Raw genomic sequence first — 16,554 nt, 5'->3', positions numbered from 1 at the left:
GAGAACTTTGGCATATGATTAAATTGAAAATATGTTTGAGGGTACAAAGGAGCTCGTTCATTGTTATCACACACATACGATTACGTCATTATGCACGTAGTGAGTCACAAGAATTCTTTGAAGCATTTCCACTAACGACAACGATCATTAGCTACGGCATGGTCCCATGCCCTCAACTGCACCTAGCTTAGCAAGAACTAGAGTAGTAGATCAAAATGATTGAGAGACACTTGGGAGAAGACCTTTTCTCCCCAACCTTTTTGTGCATATAGAACAACATGTGGAAGTAATTTGGTGCTAGATGACAAGAAGAGTAAAGTAAAAATGTTTATAGCCTTGATTTTATTGGAGCCATTAACATAGATTATTCATTGTTATCACACACATAAGATTACCTGATTATGCACACAACTAGTCACAAGAAGTCTATGAAGCATTTCCACTAACGACAACCACCATGAGCTACTAGCATGCCCTTAACAGCACCTAGCTTAGCACCAACCAGAGCAGTAGCTCAAAATAAGTGAGAGACACTTGGGAAAAGACCTTCTAGTGTAGACATCTAAAACAACATGGAGGTAATAAAGAGTAAAGTAAAACTGTTTTATCCGCTTGACTTTATTGGAGCCATATATACTTTCACAGTTTCTATGTTTGTGTGATAGCTAGCTATTATATAATTGTATAATTATGAGCTAGGCGCGGCGTAGACGACAGCGTTGACAAGGAGGTGGTAGACCTCGCCCTAGCCGGCCTTGATGTTGAGCTTGCGCATGTCCGGGTGGTTGGGACTGAAGCCGCTGGTGTCCAGGTGGCAGGAAACGCCCAGGTTGTCGTAGGTGGTGGTCTTGCCTGACGCCTTGTTGGTGACACTGGCCGACATCTTGTAGATATTGGTGCTAGGCAGGTTGTGGCAGTACTGCGCCGTGAAGGCGAAGGACATGGTGTGGCAGGAGTACTTCTTGGTGCCAGCGGGGCTGACCAGGTCCAGGCTCAGTATGGTGAGCGGCTGGTCCACGATGGTGGCGTCGTAGAAGAACTCCATGGCCTTGGGAGTGCTGGTGCCCAGCCTTCTGGTAACGAAGGAGGTGAGGTCCTCCAGGGAAAACGAGCAGGTGCGATCATTGAAGCCCTTGGGATCCTTGTCCGTGCACATTTGCAAGTTGGTGGCCATGGCGGTGGCCATGTCGGAGGTGGACGCGATGTCCAGTGTGCTGAGCACGCTGGGCAGCTTGTTGACGGACATGGGGAGTAGGTCGGAGATGGGCTTGGGCAGGAAGGACCTAGAGGTGGAGAGGCGCGACCCTAGCAACTTGGGCTCGGAGACTGTGATCGTGTTGCCCGGCTACATGTCGCTGAAGCGGGTGAAGAAGAGCTCCAGGGTGGTCACGGCTTTCGCCGCATGCTTGCTACGACATTGAAGGATGCTGTCGTCCAGCAGCCTGCGGCGCCTGGACATGCGCGTGCAGCTGTTGAAGGCGAGGGAGGAGGCCGTAGTGTCCAACCCACTTGTGAAGGACAGCGCTAGCTTGTGAAGGACTCTTGTAGTGTCCTACTCACTTGTGAAGGACTCTTGTAGTGTCCAGCCCACTGGGTTTCACCCGTGGTGGACAGTTCCTTCAGGATGCGCTATAGGAAGAGAGGAGGAAGACCCTCTATTTACCCTCCAAAGCAGCAAGGACAGTAGCCAAACCACTCCTCTTTAGGGCATGGGAACAACCAATTATGCTTTGCGGTTTTCAAAGTGGACTGGCAGCACTCGCATGCGTCGCACGAATCGATAGGTGATCTTCCGCCACTTCTCTTTTGATTACCTTCTTTTTGGCAGACTAGGTGCGATTCTGCTTCCCGAACTCAAAGAACTCTTGTGGCCAGGTGTTTCTTCCTTTGGGGTCATGTGATTCAGAAACTGGCGTAGCCCTTCCTTTCCTTTGGCATGAGCAGCCCCTTTTCACCACTTAGGAGCACATGCTATACCTTTGCTTGCAGATTATTTGGGGAAGAGAGGCCTCACCAACCTTTTTCCTTCCTTGATATGGATGACCTCTTCGTAGTGGATGTCGATGTAGAGAATTTCCGCTTATTCTTTACTTCCATCGACGGCACTCATTGATAGAGTGCGGTGGGCGACGACAATAACAATAGGTTGAAGCCCCCCTCGAGTGGCTCTTGATTTGCGGTTAGAGCGAGAGATGTGAGACAGAGAACTTACCTCTTGGATGTTTACGACGGTGTATTTTGTTAGCAGCACTTCGATGAAGGGGGTCAGTGCTTCTTTAATCTCCTCCTCCTCTATTCTCTAATTGGAGAATTCTCACAGCCATTTGTCAACAATGCGCATCGTTTTAGAGTTGTAAACTGAAGGTTTTCAAGAAGCCCTCCTCAGTGGGGGCACCAAATGATAGGCGCAAACCACAAAATAGATACGGACGGTCTCAACGCCATGACCGTGCACGCGGAGCTCATCACACGGTAAGTGAACAAGGGGGACACCACCTAGCTTTGAGCCTCTAGGACAACAGTGATTTAAAATAACACTAATATTACACACCGTAGAGAGAGAGAGAGAGAGAGAGAGAGAGAAAGAGACATAGGTGATGAAAACCCCTCAATATGTGAGGGAAACTTGATTCAAAGTGATATTTACAAAAACCTCAATTTCGACGAGATGGCGACTGTGGTGATAGAGAGATAGAGAGAGATAGTGAGAAATAGAGAGCGTATAGTGCGTTCTCTAGGGAAAATTCCATATACACGGATATTCTAGTCTTGTGTGGGGTGACCCTTGGAGTCAACGTGCGTGCATGGCTTCATTTTCAAGTGTTGACTCCCAAGTACTACCCGTGCTCAAGTGCCACCCGTGATAGTGACCTCTCAGTGCCCTTTTTATAGGTGTAGGCTGCATTTGTTTAGGATAATCTGATTAGGTTAGGGCCCTAATCAGGAGTTGGGTCCGAGATGGTTGATCCTTGCTTTGTGTTGGTAGAAATTTAAAATGATATCTCCTAGGTAGGCCTTTGTGACCATCACCTAGAGAGAGGTGGCAATATACTATTGGTTTTTTATACAAGATTTTTGGCTTGAAAATGGGAAAATAGATTACCCTATGGATATTAACTGTGAAGATTTGTTGTGGGTAAGATGCTGGTGAATGGCGGGCTTTGCTGATGCATCACTGTAGCATGTTCACCAATTTTGGGGCCATCCGGGGCATGCCTTCGGCGTCGTTCCTTGAACCGTGGTCGCCATCGCGTGATTTTTCATCTTTTTGTTGTTGTGTTAGGTGTTGAAGTTGAGTCTCTTCATTTTTCTTCTTGTGTGTGTGTATGACGTGCGTGTGTTTGTGTGAATGGGTGCATGCGCTAATGTGTGCAGTGTACTTGTGTATGTATGTACGCTTACACGTGTAGTGTACGTGTGTGTGTATGTGTGTATGGAAAGAGAGAGAGAGATATTTTTTTTATCGAATCAAGAGAGAGAGAGAGAGAGAGAGAGAGAGAGAGAGAGAGAGAGAGAGAGAGAGAGATGGTGAGATACCGGGTGATGAGGGTGTGTGTGTGTGTGTGCGCACGCGCGTAGGTGAGTGCGTGTGTGGGAATGAGAGAGAGAGAGAGAGATGGAGAGAGCGGGTGCTGGGGAGAGAGGGGCTGGGGAGTCTGTGTGTGTGTGTGTACACATGTGTGTGTGTGTGTGTGTGTGTGTGTGTAGAAGTAGGTTTGTGTGTGTGTAGGTAACGATGAGAGAGAGGAAAAATTGTTTTGCGCCCGCATGGCAGCTACATAGAAAACGAGAGAGAGAGAGAGAGAGAGAGAGAGAGAGAGAGAGAGAGAGAGAGAGAGAGAGAGAGAGAGAGAGAGAGAGATACAGAGAGCATGAGTGATGGCGAGAGAGTGAGGGTGTATGTGTGTGTGTGTGTGGTGTGTGTAGAGGTGTATGTGTGGGTATGATGAAAGAGAGAGAGAGAAAAACGGTTTTGTGCCCACTGGGCTAGTAACGACACAATGAGATTGAGCGGATGTGTGCGTGTGCAAAGGTAGAAAAAAACCTTGACAGTAGGTGTGTGTTGTGTGGTGGTCTTGTGGAGTGTGTAAGCGTTGGGAAATGAGTATGCGGAGGTCGGCTAGTGCATAGTGTGTTTTTTGAAGGTGTTTCAGAGAGGACAGAGGTGATGTGGATACCGTGAGCTATAGAGAGGCCCTTGCTTGTGTGTCGTGTATGTTCCCCCATTCCCCCTCTCCAACGTTAGGTGATAGAGAAGGAATAGTACCTATGCTGGAGATCCCTAAGTTGGAAGGGGCTCACTCTCTTTTCTTTGATGGAGCCTACAAGAGGACATTGAAAAAGATGCAGCTAGCATTGTCATCATCAATGAGCAAGGAGAAAAGGTATTCTCCATTGGGCATCTCCTATATTCCCACTCTAGCAATGAGGCAAAATATGTAGCCTTAACTCTTGGGTTAGAGCGGTGTGTGACACAAGGTATTCAAGAAATAAATGTTTTTAGTGATGCCATGCTTTCAATAAAACAAATACAAGGAATTTGGGCTTGTAAAAATCATAGCTTGTTAAGACATTTTCACAAAGTTAAGGAACTCTTAGGCAAGTTTCAAGTTGTACAATTACATCATGTGCCTCGAGCACAAAATCAAGAAGCAGATGCTCTAGCTAGAGAAAAACTACAAGAAGTTAAAGTGGGTGCAATCAAGTTGAAGCTGCCTCTCTTTCAAGATAGTGATGTTATGCTTGACATCATGAGTTTTTTGGACACATAAGAGTGTCCTAAAGAACTTACCAAGGGCCAAAAGCATTGTCTTGTGAGCAAAGAAACAAAATAGCGCCTTATCAATGATGACCTCTATTGCAAGGGTAAGGATCAAATTCTTAGGCGTGTACCTCTCTCTAGAGAGATCACCAAGATAATTTCAAGTTTCCATGATGGTGTTTGTGGAGGGCACTTTGCACTTCACATCACTAGAAGGAAGATTTTACAAGCCAGGTTTGTCTGGCCTAGTCTATAGAGGGATGTGCACCATTGGTGTAAAACATGCAAGGAATGTCAGAAGGCAGGGGATAGGAGGCTCACCTATGAGCCGTAGACTCCTATTATCTCTTATGGGCCATTTGAGAAATAGGGAATTAATGCTAGGTAGATTATACATCATAACGGGTGTCGACTACATGACCAAGTGGGCCAAAGCAGTTGCTACCTCTTGGATTACAGCTAAGGAAGTGGCTAAGCTTGTATTTGAAAACACTTGTTGCCATTTTGGCACTCCTCTTGGAATAATTTTTTACAAGGGACCAGGTTTTAGAGGAGATCTAGCTGGAGAGCTAATTGAGAAGCTGGGCATCTCACGATGACCTTCAACTCCCTACTATATGTCATAATAATCAATATCTAATTCTCCTAAATGATTTTCTCATGTTAAACTGATCATTTAATATGGGGAAGTGCCAGGGGAGAAAAAGCTAGAATATTGGTTAAGCTAGTAGATCGGCCTCAGTAGGGATCCAAAGGAGGGAAAATAGGGATCCAAAGGGGGGGCTATCTGCAAAAGAGCCATGTGCAAGAATGGGCTAAAAAGACCCTAAGGTTCAGCCTATTAAGACTTCCAAAATGCTAAGGTTTCAAAATTCAAAGGTTGTGTCCAAAGGTAAACCTTAAGGGAATTGGATGCTTTGTGTGTGACCAAAAAAGTCTTTGCATATCCCTACATGGGAACGGGCGAGCCTTTCTTCTAGGGGATGAGAGAGAAAGCCACACACACACACACACAAGCTCCCTTTACACAAAGGGAATGAGGGACACATGTCAGCTCCCTAGCCGAGATGCCCACAAGGTGTGCCCAATTACTATTGGATGGCCTTGGAGGTGGACCAATGAGAATTAGGCTAGAGTAAATCTAGTTTAATTAATTTAAAAACACTTAATAAAAGAACCAATGAGAATTAAGTCTCCTAGAAGACTATTGGACAGTCTCCCAAGGGGTCCAATGAGCATTCAGGAGCCCAATGGCTTGCATGATTCCTATTGACCAGGAGGCAAAGGGGTCCAATGAGAGTTTAGTTTAATTATTAAATTACCTAGAGCTCTCACAAAAGGGGAAAGGGGGACACATGTCAGAAGGCTATCACTTATGCTGCTTAATTGTGATAGGCTAGCCCTGGGGAGGTCCAATGGGGAGCCTACAAGAGCAAATAGCAAGAGGGCTCGCCCAAGAGAGAGAGAGGGGGCTGATTTTTGCAAGACATTATCACACACACACTCACACAATCTCATGTGTGAAGAAAGAGAAGACTATCTCTTCCCAAGCTTTAATGGAGAGCTCATCACCTACTCCACGCTTGTGAGATAGAAGCCTACATTGACACACTCTTGGCATGTGGATGCAAATCCAACCAAGAGACAAGCTTCAATGCATGCTCATCTCCTCTACCAAGCTAATTACTAAGCTAAGCTATGCTAATATGCGTGATTATGTGAGGAGATGTACATCTTTCTTGTAAGATACTCCTTCTTCCTCTCAATCTACTCTCATACCCTGCTAGCTCTCACCATCTTCGAAGGTGTGTGAGGTCTTGGGTCTGAGAACGGGGATAATTAAAGTTGTGTTTGCTAAGTGTTTTGCTTAGTGCATGAAGCTTTCATCTTCATTGCACTAGCTAGTCTTGAAGGAACACAAAGAATTGTATTGTACAATGTCTCTCTTGATGGGAGAAACCATAATACAAAGCCTTTTGGAGGGGGGATCGGCTCCATGCAAATCTGGTGCTCAACTGTTGTCAATAGCTTAATTTCTCTCTCTTTTGAAAGTATTGGTGATTCTATCTAACTAGGTGTTATGTTTTTTTTTGCTCTCTCCACCCAAGCACTCTTGTAGTTCTCATTAGGAATCTAGTCTAATGAAATGCCCTCTATGTTCACGCTAATTTCCGCTACACAGAAGTTATTGGGCCATTAAATGTTACATTGGTATCAGAGCACAAGGTTTCTCTTTTCTTGCTCAAGAAGGGAGGTCCTCAAGCTAGCTATAAATGGTTGGTATTATTAATTGCCTGTGAGTAAGTAGAATAGGGATTTTTCAGCCTTGCAGTGCGCCTGCCTTCGTGCAGTTAACGGGCCATCACCGTCGAGAGCTATGGTCTTAATAGTGGAGTCCTACGGGGCTTTCCTACGGCTTAACCACTATTGAGCTATTAGAAGCTTGACAGGAGCTGGTGCTGTTTTGGTGTTGAAAGACCCTCTCTTCTATTCCTTGCAATTAATGGTATTCGAGCTGCGGGTACAGTAGCTTGAGTGCTTTTTCTAAAGGGGTAAAGAGGAGTAGCAACTAGGGCTTGAAGTTCCAAAGTACACCTAAAAAGTTTACACGTAAAAGTTGTTAGAATGGCTGACAATAGTAAAGAGAGTGAAATTAATGTTGATAACTTTGATTTGCTAATGAGCAAGCTACTAATGATGCTCCGATGCTTGTTAACTATCTTGTTTCTAGGCTTCAACAAGCCATGGGCAATCCATCTTCCAAAGCGAAGTGCAACGGCAGCTCCGTGCTCACAGGATTCTCCAAGCTCATCACCATGACGAGAGAACACCTAGGAAGCCTCCTTGTGAGACTCCCAAAAGAGGTCTCTCTCCGATTCAGGAAGAAGAAGAGAATCCGTACGAAGGGCTCAAGAATTTACTTCTTGATGATGCATCTCCTTCCCAAAGGATAGCTCAAGAGCCTCCACCGAAGGAATGAGAAACAAGTGAGTCTCCGGCCACCTCGGCAGAGATGGCTCCACGAAGACGGCGGGCTAAACGCTCTCCATCACCACCAAAGCGGAGAAGACCATCACACTCTTCTCCACGCGATAATTCAAAGAGGGATGATAAAAAGCAAGAGAAGAAAAAGGCGAGAAAGAGGACACTCTCTTCTCCATCTTGTTCATCCTCTTCCTCTTATGAAAGTAATGGTGAAGACAACGAAGATCAAGACAAGAAAAAGGCAAGAAAGAGGTCACCCTCTTCTCCACCTTCTTCAAATTCTTCACCTTCTGAAGAAAGTGATGGTGCAACCTTTGAACCATCAAAAAGAAGAGGCCATAGGAAATCCTATGCTGCATGGAAGAGGTCATCCAAGCTAAAGAAGTTCAAAGAGGGAGGGAAGAGCATCTCTTTCCTTACCTATGATGGTACCTTTGGTGCTACGGACAAAGTCTTGTCCTTTATCCAGCAATTTGATGCGGCGTTTGGAGATGAGGGCTTCACGGAGTCCTCTAAGCTACGCCATGTAGCTATGCACTTTCAAAAGTCCGCCAGGCAATCGTGGTCTAGCCTACGAGCCAACGGTGAAGCTCCACGAACATGGAAAGCTTTAAGAGCTTCCATTATGAAGCAGTTTTTGGCCACCGATGCCAAAGACAAAGTACTCACCGAATGGAAAAGCTTAAAGCTCTCTCCCAATGAATCCATCCACAAATATGTAGACAAGTTTTGGGACCTACAACTCAAAGCCATTGCCTTCAAAAAGTTGGATTTTGGAGAGAAAAATCAACAATTTTGTGCGGGCTTAACCGAAGAAATGGCGGAGTATGTCAACTCCAAAAGGCCACGTACCATATCGGTGGTAATACACCATACTATGGTGCCCTCACGAATCGATTTACAAATGGGGGCTAAAAGAAATAATAAGCCCCCGGAAAAGAAGGGTTCCAATGAGCCTAAGGGGAAGGACAATGTCCAAAAGTCTCCTAAGGGCAACTCCAACAAAGCTAAAGAGAAGGGAGTTTACAAAGGTAAGAACAAACTCTCTCCTGAAGAGCTTGAGCGTTATCTCAAGGATAACCGGTGTTTCAAGTGCGGTGAACAAGGGCATGCGTAGCGCGCTTTTCCCCAAAAGACCAACCACCAAGATCCTCCTAGAGCTTCCTTGGTTGAAATCCAAGAGGAGGAGACTCACCAAACTCATCACAAAGTATCTCCTCTATGCCATGCTTGGGGAAAGGTAAGAGAACATGATGCTTTTATTCTCTTTGACCCTGGTTCTACTCACAATTTTATATCTATAGAGTTGGCCACCAAGCTAGGCATACAATCCTACGAGATGGGAGATGTCCTACCCGCAGACAGTTCCTTCAAGGGGCAAAAAGCTTCAGTCACTCCCTTAATCGGGAAATTGAGGCTTCATGTCCAAGGCTATGTGGACAAAGAGGACTTCTTTATCTCTCCTCTCAAGCATGAGGATGTAATCCTAGGGGCACCATGGTTTGACCACCTGGCTGCCGATGTTAAATTTCCTGAAAGGAGAATCTCCTTTAAGTTCAGGGAAAAAGACATGTATATAGATGCTAAGGAAATGGGTAAGACTATCCTCATTGTACATACACCAGCTTTCAACAAGTCAATAAAGAGCTCTATTTCCGTGTACATGATTTTTGTTAAAGATTCTCAAAATGAACCTAATGCTTTAGCAAAAGAAAATAAAAGCAACCAAAAGGAATTAGACTTATCCGATTTTCTCAAGGGGTTTCAAGATGTTTTTATTGACGACATCCCTTGTGAGCTACCTCCTAAACGAGGTAATGATGACCATGCAATTGAACTTCTTCCAGGAAAACAAACCTCCTTATAGATGTTTCTCAAGCTCAACAAGAGGAGATTATGCGGCAAGTGCATGAGTTAATTGAGAAGGGCATGGTTAGGCCTAGCTCATCTCCATTATGCTCACTTGTTCTATTAGTGAAAAAGAAAGACGGCACATATCGTATGTGTGTTGACTATAGAGCACTAAATAGGATCACTATCAAGAATAGGTTTCCCGTTCCACGGGTAGAAGACCTATTTGATAAGCTACAAGGATCGACCTACTTCTGTAGGATTGACCTAAAAAGTGGCTATCATCAAATAAGGATAGTTGATCAAGACATTGTAAAGACCGCATTTCATACCACATTTGGTATTTACGAATACATTGTCATGCCTTTTGGCTTGACCAATGCACCAGCCATATTCAACCGCTTGATGGAGAAACTGTTCAAGCCTCATCGAACCTTCAGTGGAGTGTTCTTTGATGATATTATCATCTACTCTAATTCATTAGACGAACACAAGTAACACCTCCAGGTAATCTTTCAAGTTTTAAGAGAGAATAAACTTTATGTTAATCGAAAGAAAAGTGAATATTTCATGCAAGAGATTCAGTATTTAGGTCACATTATCTCTCAAGATGGCATCCAAATGGATCCATCAAAGTTAGAGGTAATAAAAGGATGGCCTAAACCAAGGAATCTTCATGAACTAAGAAGCTTTATAGGTATTGTGTGCATACTATAGATGCTTCACAGAAAAGTTCTCACAAATTACGGGACCATTACATGACCTAACAAAAAAAAGCGTTAGGTATACATGGTCTGCTAAGGAGAACAATGCTTTCGAAAAGCTTAAAGAAAATCTTATCCCTCAACCTGTGCTTACACTACCGGATCTCTCAAAACCATTTGAGTTCCAATGTGATGCTTGTGGTGATATCCTTGGAGCTGTTTTGCTCCAAGAAGGGCACTCCATAGGCTATGAGAGTCGAAGGCTCGACCCTGTTGATCAAGCTCTAGGCATATACGAAAAGGAACTCCTTGCAGTTCTACATGCCTTAGACTCATGGAAGCACTATTTATTGGGGACTCCTTTCATTCTGCGAACGGATCACCAAAGTCTTAAGTACTTCATGACGCAAACAAAGCTCTCCAACAAACAAATGAGGTGGGCAAATTTCCTTTCACAATTTCATTTTCATATTGCTCACATTGCTGGCAAGCATAATCAAGTAGCTGATGCACTCTCAAGACGGCCAAGAGTGAATGCGGTCTCCATAGCAACTCACAATGATCTATCTTTAATGATAGGTGAGTATGCTATTGATCCCGATTTTAGACATGTGATTTCAGCCCTTGCATTAGGGAAGAAAGAAGAACCATTTACTTCACAAGATGGTTATCTTCTCTATGGCAATAGACTATGCGTTACTAACTCACTACGTATGAAAGTAATGTATGAATCTCATGCTCCACCTTATGCAGGGAATAGAGGGATTCAGTGTACCTTAAAGGGAATTGAAACATATTTCTATTGGCCTACCATGAAAGTGAACATACAAGAGTATGGTTCTAAATGTGTGGTATGCCAAAAGACAAAATTTGATAGAGGGAAGCAACTTGGATTGCTTCAACCTTTGCCAATCCCTAATTCACCATGGGAAAGCATATCCATGGATTTTATCTTTGGATTGCCTAAGTCTATCCATGGGAATATGGGAATATGGACGATAGTAGACAGGTTCAGTAAACAAGCTCATTTTATACCTGTCAAAAAGACTATCAAAGCCCATCAAATGGCAACCCTCTTCATTTCACAAATTTTCAAGTACCATGGCTTGCCAATGTCCATAGTGTCGGATAGAGATCCTAGAATGACTAGTAATTTCTAGAAGGGTCTCTTTGAGAATTTAGGGACAAGGCTAAACTTCTCTTCGGCCTATCATCCACAAACACATGGCCAAAGTGAAATAGCTAACCTAACCATTCTCGATCTACTAAAAGACTATGTAACGGAAGTAGATCAAAGATCCCAATGGGAGAAGTACTTACCCTTAGTGGAGTATGCTTACAATAACACTGTATATACTTCCACAGGAAAAGCCCCTTTCGAGGTAATTGAGGGAAGATCAAAATGTCCCTTGCTACTTAAAGTGCATGGGAAGATCTTCGCTGCAGATGAGTATAGCCGAGGCCTACAAGAATCTTTTCAAAAGATTAAGGTTTCTATCTCTATCTCACAGCAAAGGCAGAAGGTTCCTGACAAGCACAGAAGAGCCCAAGCCTTTAAAGAAAATGATTGGGTCTTGTTAAAGTTTCCCAAGGCTCGATTAAGGCACACGACGGGAAAGAATCCTACGGGCCACCAAAAGTACTATGCTAAACTAGAAAAAAGGTACTATAGTCCCTTCTAGATTCTTAGGCCAATCAATGAGATGGCCTATCAACTCAAGTTGCCCAATCATTGGCTCATACACAACGCTTTCCATGTGAGCCTATTAAAGCCTTACAAAGGAGAGCCACCTCAAGAACCAACTATTGAAGACCCACCGAAGATCGAGGACCAAGAGGAGGTGCTGCAACCCGAGTCCATTCTCCGACATGAAGACAAGGTATTAAGAGGCGGTAAGACTATCCGACGATATCTTATTAAGTTTAAGAATTATCCTTTTGAAGATGCTAGATGGATACAAGGCATACAATTAAAGGATAACCTAAACCTTGTCAATGCTTACAATGCTTCCCAAGAGTAAGCAAATGTACAAAATGTTAAAAATGAACAAAGTTTTTGTCTTATAAGACTCTCTTTTTCTTTATTGAGCACAAAAATGAAGTAGTATGCATGCTTAGATCAAGTTTGCGGAGACGACATCTCCCAAACACCAAGTAGAGCTTGTCACTCTACTATGGAAGACTGATAGGACTGATGTCGTAGGGTAACATAGGGATCCTCTACCCATTAAGAAAAGGACTCATGAATATCCTTGATCTTCTCTACACCATAGACGAGGACGACTATCATTTCAAGAGAGAGGTAATGTCATAATAATCAATATCTAATTCTCCTAAATGATTTTCTCATGTTAAACTGATCATTTAATATGGAGAAGTGCCAGGGGAGAAAAAGCTAGAATATTGGTTAAGCTAGTAGATCGGCCTCAGTAGGGATCCAAAGGAGGGAAAATAGGGATCCAAAGGGGGGGCTATCTGCAAAAGAGCCATGTGCAAGAATGGGCTAAAAAGACCCTAAGGTTCAGCCCATTAAGACTTCCAAAATGCTAAGGTTTCAAAATTCAAAGGTTGTGTCCAAAGGTCAACCTTAAGGGAATTGGATGCTTTGTGTGTGACCAAAAATGTATTTGCATATCCCTACATGGGAGGGGGCGAGCCTTTATTCTAGGGGATGAGAGAGAAATCCACACACACATACACAAGCTCCCTTTACACAAAGGGAATGAGAGACACATGTCAGCTCCCTAGCCTAGATGCCCACAAGGTGTGCCCAATTCCTATTGGATGGCCTTGGAGGTGGACCAATGAGAATTAGGCTAGAGTAAATCTATTTTAATTAATTTAAAAACACTTAATAAAAGAACCAATGAGAATTAAGTCTCCTAGAAGACTATTGGACAGTCTCCCAAGGGGTCCAATGAGCATTCAGGAGCCGAATGGCTTGCCTGATTCCTATTGGCCAGGAGGCAAAGGGGTCCAATGAGAGTTTAGTTTAATTATTAAATTACCTAGAGCTCTCACAAAAGGGGAAAGGGGGACACATGTCAGAAGGCTATCACTTATGCTGCTTAATTGTGATAGGCTAGCCCTGGGGAGGTCCAATGGGGAGCCTGCAAGAGCAAATAGCAAGAGGGCTCGCCCAAGAGAGAGAGAGGGGGATGATTTTTGCAAGACATTATCACACACACACTCACACAATCTCATGTGTGAAGAAAGAGAAGACTATCTCTTCCGAAGTTTTAATGGAGATCTCATCACCTACTCCAAGCTTGTGAGATAGAAGCCTACATCGACACACTCTTGGCATGTGGATGCAAATCCAACCAAGAGCCAATCTTCAATGCATGCTCATCTCCTCTACCAAGCTAATTACTAAGCTAAGCTATGCTAATATGAGTGATTATGTGAGGAGATGTACATCTTTCTTGTAAGATACTCCTTCTTCCTCTGAATCTACTCTCATACCCTGCTAGCTCTCACCATCTTTGAAGGTGTGTGTGAGGTCTTGGGTCTGAGAAAGGGGATAATTAAAGTTGTGTTTGCTAAGTGTTTTTCTTAGTGCATGAAGCTTTCATCTTCATTGCACTAGCTAGCTTGAAGGAACACAAAGAATTGTATTGTACAATGTCTCTCTTGATGGGAGAAACCATAATACTGTTGAGCTTATATGTGAAGCTACTCAATATATGGCTTCTCTATATATGGCACCCAGGTCCCCTTTCTATATACATCATCTCATGTGTGTATTCTACACACTTTGGGGTTCTACTTCTGTGTTCTCTCCTTCTCTCTCAACATGGTATCAGAGCATTACGTTTTTGTTTTCGATTTTTCTCCTGATCAAAATCGATTTTGCAGAAACTACCCGCTACAGGGATTGGAATCGATGTGGTCTACAACTTTGCAGATGGAAGTTTCTCAAATTCTGCATCGATTTTGAGTTATCGTTCACGGACTGTGTACATACCTGAAAAAAAGCTTCCGCGTTTTGTTTTTGATTTTTCTGCTAATTGGAAACAATTTTGCAGAAACTACCATCGCGAGAGACCGGAATCGATGTGGTCTACAACTTTGCAGAAGGAAGTTTTTTCAAATTCTGCACCGATTTTGAGTTATCGTTCGCGGACTGCGTACAATACCTAAAAAGCAACTTCCGTTTTTTGTTTTTGATTTTTCTGCTAATTGGAAACTATTTTGCAGAAACTACCCGCGAAGGAGACCGGAATCAATGTGGTCTACAACTTTGCAGAAGGAAGTGTTTTCAAATTCTGTACCGATTTTGAGTTATCGTTCGCGGACTGCGTACATACCTGAAAAGAAACTTTTGCTTTTTGTTTTTGATTTTTTTGCTAATTGAAAACGATTTTGCAGAAACTACCCAACAAGGAGACCGGAATCGATGTGGGTTACAACTTTGCAGAAGGAAGTGTTTTCAAATTCTGCACCGATTTTGAGTTATCGTTCGCGGACTGCGTACATACATAAATAGCAATTTCCGTTTTTTGTTTTTTATTTTTCTGCTTATTGAAAACGATTTTGCAGAAACTACCCGCGTGAGAGACCGGAATCGATGTGTTCTACAACTTTGCAGAAGAAACTACCCGCTATGGGAGACCGGAATCGATGTGGTCTATAACTTTGCAGAAGAAAGTTTCTCTAAATTCTGCACCGATTTTGGGTTATCGTCTCGGACTGCGAATATGTTTGAAAATCAAAATTTTACTTTTTGCTTTTGATTTTTCTCATAATTGAAAACTTCTCAATTATATTTTTCTTCATCAATCATATATTTGTTACTGACGTAATTTTGCTGCAGAAGCCAGTTACACATCGTTCCGATTCAGTCGAGCCGTTGATGATCGTCCAAATTCTATCGAGCTACTGTTGGTACATGATCTTTTGTTATATGATATACTCGTTCATTGATTCTCGTATAATTATTCTTTTAGAGATATAGTTTACGTCGTTTTATTGATAATTTCTCATTGATACCATAGTGATTTTGATGGTACCATGATGATGTTTTGTTAATACTTTGGTCATGGTGATTTTCGTTGATACCATGATGATATGTCATTGATATCATGGTTATTCTCGGTGATGCCATGATGATATTTCATTGATACCATGGTTATTCTCGGTGATGCCATGATGATGTTTCGTTGATACCATGGTTATTCTCGGTGATGCCATGATGTTGTTTCGTTGATTCCATGGTGATTTTTGTTGATACCATGATGATGTTTTGTTGATACCATGGTTATTCTCGGTGATACCATGATGTTGTTTCGTTGATACCATGGTTATTCTCGGTGATGCCATGATGATGTTTCGTTGATACCATGGTTATTCTCGGTGATGCCATGATGTTGTTTCGTTGATACGATGATTATTCTCGGTGATATCATGATGCTTTTCGTTGATACCATGGTCATTTATTCATTTTTATTGATATAATGATGATATTTTGTTAATACTTTGATATCATGATGCTTTTCGTTGATACCATGGTCATTTATTCATTTTTATTGATATAATGATGATATTTTGTTAATACTTTGATGGTATTCATTGATCACTACATTGATAAATGTTGTTTTATGTAGTATATACACATATCATTTGTATCACGTAATCACACATTTTGTACTTTTACGTTTATACTTTATGTACCATATGTTGTCGTGCGTATATATGTCGTCAAAAGAGTGGCGTCGCGAACCATCTCTTATGGCATTGTGAACGTAATTATTTCATTAACGATGCTAATAATTTTCATGACATGTTCTTTTTGGAGTCTATGATCTATGTAGGATTGATCAAAGAATTGATTTTATGAAGACAAACTTGGTGACAATAAAAGATTTATGAAGATATGTTTGGTGATGCCATATTGATGACAACATGAAGACATGTTTGGTGATGCGATATTGATGACAAGCTACATAGCAGATTCACGGAGACACTTTTGATTACAAGCTAATCGATAGCTTTTATACCTCTTTATTGAACCTTTGTATTCATTATTGTATTTGATAGGATAGGAGTAATGTAACTCCTCATAAAACATTCATTGTAAAAGGAGTGATGTAGCTCCTCGTAAACATTTGTATATTTAATGATTTTTATAATATAACGGTGGGTGTATATAGAGCTGTGGGTTTTTCCCTTGATCCCCCAAGGGTTTTTTCATCCACAGTTAGGGACCCTTATTTGAGCGGGGGTGTTGAGCTTATATGTGAAGCTACTCAA

General features: G+C 42.5%; 1 pseudogene; it reads right to left on the bottom strand.

Annotated features, from left to right (window-relative positions):
* Nucleotides 1–688: 688 nt before the first annotated feature.
* Nucleotides 689–2,445, bottom strand: LOC147436275 (BURP domain-containing protein 3-like; annotated as a pseudogene).
* Nucleotides 2,446–16,554: the final 14,109 nt, after the last annotated feature.

Source organism: Adiantum capillus-veneris, chromosome 18, assembly GCF_014529385.1.
Source record: "Adiantum capillus-veneris isolate H3 chromosome 18, ASM1452938v2, whole genome shotgun sequence".
Taxonomy (NCBI): Eukaryota; Viridiplantae; Streptophyta; class Polypodiopsida; order Polypodiales; family Pteridaceae; genus Adiantum; species Adiantum capillus-veneris.
The sequence above is the reverse complement of the archived record's forward strand: the minus strand, read 5'-3'. Positions and strand labels throughout refer to the sequence as shown.